General features: G+C 51.7%; 1 long non-coding RNA gene across 1 annotated transcript; it reads left to right on the top strand.

The window, feature by feature from the left end:
* The first annotated feature begins 1,843 nt into the window (after positions 1 to 1,843).
* On the top strand, positions 1,844 to 2,269 carry LOC146546152 (uncharacterized). Its single transcript, XR_014891035.1, has 3 exons — positions 1,844 to 1,885; positions 1,960 to 2,104; positions 2,187 to 2,269. It is a non-coding gene; the product is annotated as an uncharacterized LOC146546152 (long non-coding RNA).
* The last annotated feature ends 3,525 nt before the right edge of the window (positions 2,270 to 5,794 follow it).

Consider the following 5,794-nt stretch of genomic DNA (forward strand, 5'->3'; position numbering starts at 1 on the left):
TCTTGGCTCTGTAGAATTCAGGACTTTTTCTAGTGTTGCTCCCATAGCCGCACCACATGAAGCCAAGGTTCAGGAGACAGTGAAAGGGGTTCACACGTCGACTGTACAGTCTGCTTTTGAGCCTCCTGGGAATGATTGTGAAACATCAAAGATGGCCAAGGGCGGCGTGAGCTTTCTCTCCGCCTCAGACTGTTTTCTACCGCAGCTAGCTCGTACAGCCGAGACAGAGTGTTGCCCCCGTGTGCAGATTGTAGTGGAGTCTAATACTGTATTCCCTGATGTTGGAATTGCAGACAGTGATCAAGACCAAATGTACAGGAATGTGAGCTCTGATGATACTGCTTCTCAGTTGCAGACTGTTAGGCCAGCCATGAGCATGTCTGCCTCTTTATGTGACTCTGAATTCAGCTATGGACTTATGTGTAATCCTACCATGAACTATTGTGTTGACAATGCCGACAGGGAGTTGGTCCACCACACACACCACCGCACGGTCTGTCCCCTCAGATCGTGACACTCTCACATTCACACACTGGTGGAAGCTACAGTTGTAGCCACAGCTGCCCTGGGGCAGACTGACAGAAGCGAGGCTGCCAATATCGCGCCATCGGCCCTTCTGGCCAACAGAGATGGGCAGTAACGCGTTACTTGTAACGCGCTACTGTAATCTGATTACTTTTTTCAAGTAACGAGTAAAGTAAGGGATTACTATTGCAAAATCAGTAATTAGATTACCATTACTTTCACGTAGGAACACTGCGTTACTGCGTTACTAAAACCGTGATTTTTTTGCGAGAATGTCTCACGACAGTGACGTAAGCAAGTGCGCCGTTGGTGACAACAGCTGTGTGCAGATCAACAATGGATCACATATCGATTGTGGGAGAGAGTATGAGCGTGCAGCGTTTAAAGCGTGGAAGTACTGACCTTATTTTGAGTTTGATTCCATAAAAAGTGACAAAAACATTAGCGTCCGTTGTGCGTGGGAAGAAAACTTTTTACAGTGAAGAAAACCCCTAAACTTCCAAGCAAGCGCAACGACGTAATGGGAAACTCACAGAGAAACTCGCGGATTCTTCAACTGACCGCAGCACACCTGCACCAGGGTAAACCTCCGCCTACCCCCAGTCCTGCTTTACAGGTGAAAATAGAGCAAAAGGACCGCTAAGTCTTTGACTTTATTTATTTTCTGCTGTGTTTTACTTGCATCTATTTGAAAGAGTGAGTGTAAACACAAAAAATATTTTATTTTATGTGCTGGAATGTGCAGAAAATAGGTTTAAATGTTAAACTAATTTATTCAAGTCAGAGAATGTTGCATATAATTATATTTTTGCTTGATGCATAAAGTTAAAAGATTAAAACTGATAAAACAAGTTAAAAAAAAGAGACTTTTCCATTTGATTACATTTTGAATGATGGATTATGTAGAAAAAGTAGAATTGGGCTGAAAGATCTATTGCTTTATCACCTCTTCAGGTTGTAAATCGTGTTTTTAAAAAGTAACTAAGTAACTAAGTAATTAATTACTTTTGAAAATAAGTAATCAGTAAAGTAACGGGATTACTTTTTTGGGGGAGTAATCAGTAATTAGTTACTGATTACTTTTTTCAAGTAACTTGACCAACACTGCTGGCCAACACCAGTAGGCGGTAGGTGAAGTGTCTTGCCCAAGGACACAATGACCAAGACTGTATAAGCTGGGGCTCGAACCAGCAACCTTCCAATTTGTCATGGTCTGTGGAATGCGTGATGCTCGGGTAGCCACACCCCCGGGCTGGGCCATCACTAGCACACCTGCTCTCCATCCCGGTGATTACACGGAGATCCACTTAATCCGGCACTGACGGATGCTCCACGCCAGTCCGTAGTCATCCCCACAGTGGTAACCAGACTTCCACGAAAAGTGTGCATTCTCTTCTGCTTGGAACTTTGTTTAACCTGCCTACTTCTGTCCAGATTTCTACTCGGCGTCTGCTACCTGCCTGTCCTCCGGCTCAACTGGATCTCGCGGCGCTCACCTGGCCCACTCGCCATTCCACGGACTTCCTGCCCCCACGGACTGCCACACTTCCCTCCCGAGCTCCCACGGTTCCGTTCTATCGTAAGCCCCTACTCTAACTCAGTCCTGATATGTTCTCCCCGCTTCCTGGCTCCCTAGTAATCATCTCCCCTTTCTATTGCAGCCCCCCGCCGTCCCGATCCCGGCTTCCTCGTGTCATTGTTTCCCCGGATTTTTAGTTTCTGTTTTGCTCTCTACTTTCCCGGGTCGCCTTTCGTTGTTTTAATAAAGTGTCTTTTTGTTAGCTCGGAGTCTGCGCCTGGATCCTTTCGTGCCCGCGCACCACGGCGCATGACAGTACGGACTGGCCAAGATGGATCCAGCAGACCCGATACGTTCAGCTATTAATAAGCAGGGTGCCATGCTCGGCCAACACGATCAGTTACTTTCTTCGCTTCAGGATCAGTATCAGGAGCTGAGCGAGAAACAGGAGAGATGTGCGCTAAACAGCCCGACTCGGCGTACCGCTGTGTGACGTCTCCGCCGCCGGAACCCTTCCACGGCGAATTGGACCAGTGTGGGGGTTCCTTTTTCAGTGTACACTTTTCTTCAGTCGCTCGCCACTCGCCTTCCCACTGACGCGGCCAAGATTTCCCACTTCGTGGGACTGCTGAGGGGAAGGGCGTTGGCGTGGGCTGAAGCCTATTTATCTGCTAACCCGATACAGCGCTGCGACTTCGATGACTTCCTCGACGAGTTTAAAGCAACCTTCTCTCCGTCAGTTTCCGAGGATGATGCCGCTCAAAAGCTACTGGTGCTCCGCCAGGGTCGGCGTAGCGTTGCGGAGTATTTAGTGGAGTTTCGCACCGTGGCAGCCGCTGTTGGCTGGCCCGATTCGGCCCTAAGGGGAATTTTTTTACGCTCCCTGAACGATCAGATGAAGGATCAGCTCGCGTTTCACGAGGCGGCTAAAACGTTCGAGGATTTGGTGTCACTCGCCCGTAGGATCGATAAGCGTCTACGGGAGAGGGAGGCCGAACGGCGGTCCAAGCCACCGAAACCCGTGTTGCACCCAGACTTTCGCGTGTCACTGCCCCTGTCCCCTTTTAGCTCTCCAGCGGCGTGCGCTCGCTCACAGTCTCCTCCTCCGCCGGAGCCGATGCAGATCGGGCGCTCTCGGCTCTCGCCGGAGGAGAGGGAACGCCGTTTTCGGGCCAAGGACTGCTTATACTGTGGGAAGCCGGGACACCGCATCGCCAGCTGCCCGGTTCGCCCAAACGGACCAGCTCACCGGTAGGTTCGGGGATACGGGTGGGCTGCACATTGAATACTATTAGACCCCGATTGATTGTGTCCGTTGCCATAATAACCAATAAAAAGACTGTCACATGCAGCGCATTAGTGGATTCTGGGGCGGAGCAGAATCTCATGGATGAAAGACTGGCTAAAGAGCTGGAAATTCCACTCACTCTGTTGGAACCTCCCCTCCCTGCGTCAGCGCTGAATAAACAAGTGTTTGCTTACATCACTCATCAGACCTCGCCCGTGACATTAGTCACTTCCGGGAACCACAACGAATCGCTTTCGTTCTTTACCTTCCCGTCTCCCGACACCCCGCTCGTGTTAGGCTACCCGTGGCTGCAAAGACATAATCCCCACATCGATTGGGCAGGAAGCAAGATCGCCAGTTGGAGTTTGTTCTGCCTTGCGAATTGCCTGAGATCAGCAGTTCTCGCTCCACCCACTAACCCGACCCCACCTGTTACACAAGCACCTGACCTCTCCTTCATCCCACCCGAATACCACGACTTACAGGAAGTGTTTAACAAAGACAAGGCTTGCTCTCTGCCACTACACCGCCCCTATGACTGCGCCATCGACCTGCTACCTGGTGCCCCGCTGCCCTCCGGCCGGTTGTACAACCTGTCTCGCCCGAGAGGGAGTCTATGGAAAACTACATCCGAGAATCACTCGCGGCCGGTATCATTCGACCCTCTTCTTCCCCAGTCGCTGCGGGCTTCTTCTTCGTGGGGAAAAAGGACGGTTCGCTGCGGCCGTGCATTGACTACCGGGGCTTAAATGACATCACCGTAAAGAACAAGTACCCTCTTCCGTTGATTAACTCTGTTTTTGGCTCTCTCCAGGAAGCCACCGTTTTCACAAAACTGGACCTGCGAAACGCATACCATCTGGTCCGAATAAGGGAGGGGGACGAGTGGAAAACCGCTTTTAACACGCCACTGGGCCCACTTCGAGTATTTGGTTATGCCATTCGGCTTAACTAACGCCCCTGCGGTTTTTCAGACGCTAGTGAATGATGTGCTCCGAGACTTCCTGAACGTGTTTGTTTTTGTATACTTGGATGACATCCTCGTTTTTTCCAGGACCATGGAGGAGCATCACGTTCACGTCCGGAGCGTCCTGCAACGGTTACTGGAAAACAGACTGTTTGTCAAAGCAGAAAAATGCGAGTTTCACGCCTCATCGGTTTCCTTTTTGGGCTATGTCTTAGCAGGAGGACAGGTGAAGACGGACCCAGCTAAGATCAAGGCGGTTCTGGAGTGGCCAGTCCCGGATTCGCGGAAGAAGCTCCAATGCTTTCTCGGGTTCGCGAACTTCTACCGACGTTTCATTCGAAACTACAGCCACGTCGCCGCGCCTCTCACTCGCCTCACTTCTCCTAAGGTACCTTTCACCTGGCCCCTGGAGGCCCACACAGCGTTCACCAAATTGAAGGCATTGTTCACTACGGCGCCCATTCTGCTCCATCCCGACACCACCAAACAATTCATCGTCGAGGTGGACGCGTCCGACACCGGAGTCGGGGCTGTTCTCTCTCAGCGGTCTGGACCTCAAGGTAAGCTCCAGCCGTGCGCCTACTTCTCTCGCCGGCTCACCCCTACTGAAAGAAATTATGACGTAGGCGATAAGGAGCTCTTGGCCATAAAACTCGCCTTGGAGGAGTGGCGCCACTGGTTGGAGGGAGCCGAGCAGCCTTTTCTCATATGGACGGACCATAAGAATCTAATTTATCTTAGGACTGCTAAAAGGTTAAACTCTCGCCAAGCCCGCTGGTCCCTGTTTTTTACACGCTTTAACTTCACTCTCTCGTATCGCCCAGGTTCACGGAATGCCAAGCCAGATGCGCTCTCCCGCCAGTACTCCCCAGACACGGAGACATCGTCACCAACCACCATTCTCCCCCCAACCTGTGTGGTGGGCGCCCTCTCCTGGGATGTTGAGGAGGTTATCCGCCAGGCCCTCCCGGGAGACCCTGACCCGGGTACCGGACCCCCCGGACGGCGTTTTGTCCCCGCTGCTGCCCGCGGAGCGGTAATCCATTGGGTCCACACTGCACGTTTTTCGTGTCACCCTGGCGTGAGCAGAACCATTGGTCTTCTCAAACGGCATTTCTGGTGGAAGACTTTACGACAAGATGCGAGGGAGTACGTGGCTGCCTGCACTGTCTGCGCCCGCAACAAATTGTCCACTAAGCACCCAGCGGGCCTGCTCCATCCGCTCAGCACGCCTCACCGGCCTTGGTCTCATATCTCATTAGATTTCATTACCGGTCTTCCTTGTTCCTCGGGAAAGAGCGTCATCCTCACCATCATCGACCGGTTCTCTAAAGCCGCCCACTTCGTCCCGCTACCGAAACTACCCTCCGCCCTGACACAGCCCTAGCCCTAATTGAAAACGTGTTCCGGCTCCATGGTATTCCCCTTGACATCGTCTCAGACCGAGGCCCACAGTTCACTTCACAAGTGTGGAGGACCTTTTGTTCCATTTTGG

This window comes from Mchenga conophoros, unplaced genomic scaffold (assembly GCF_057382185.1).
Source record: "Mchenga conophoros isolate Kocher_MC1m ecotype Shallow Benthic unplaced genomic scaffold, M_conophoros_male_GT1.1 unmapped_scaffold_9, whole genome shotgun sequence".
Classification (NCBI taxonomy): Eukaryota; Metazoa; Chordata; class Actinopteri; order Cichliformes; family Cichlidae; genus Mchenga; species Mchenga conophoros.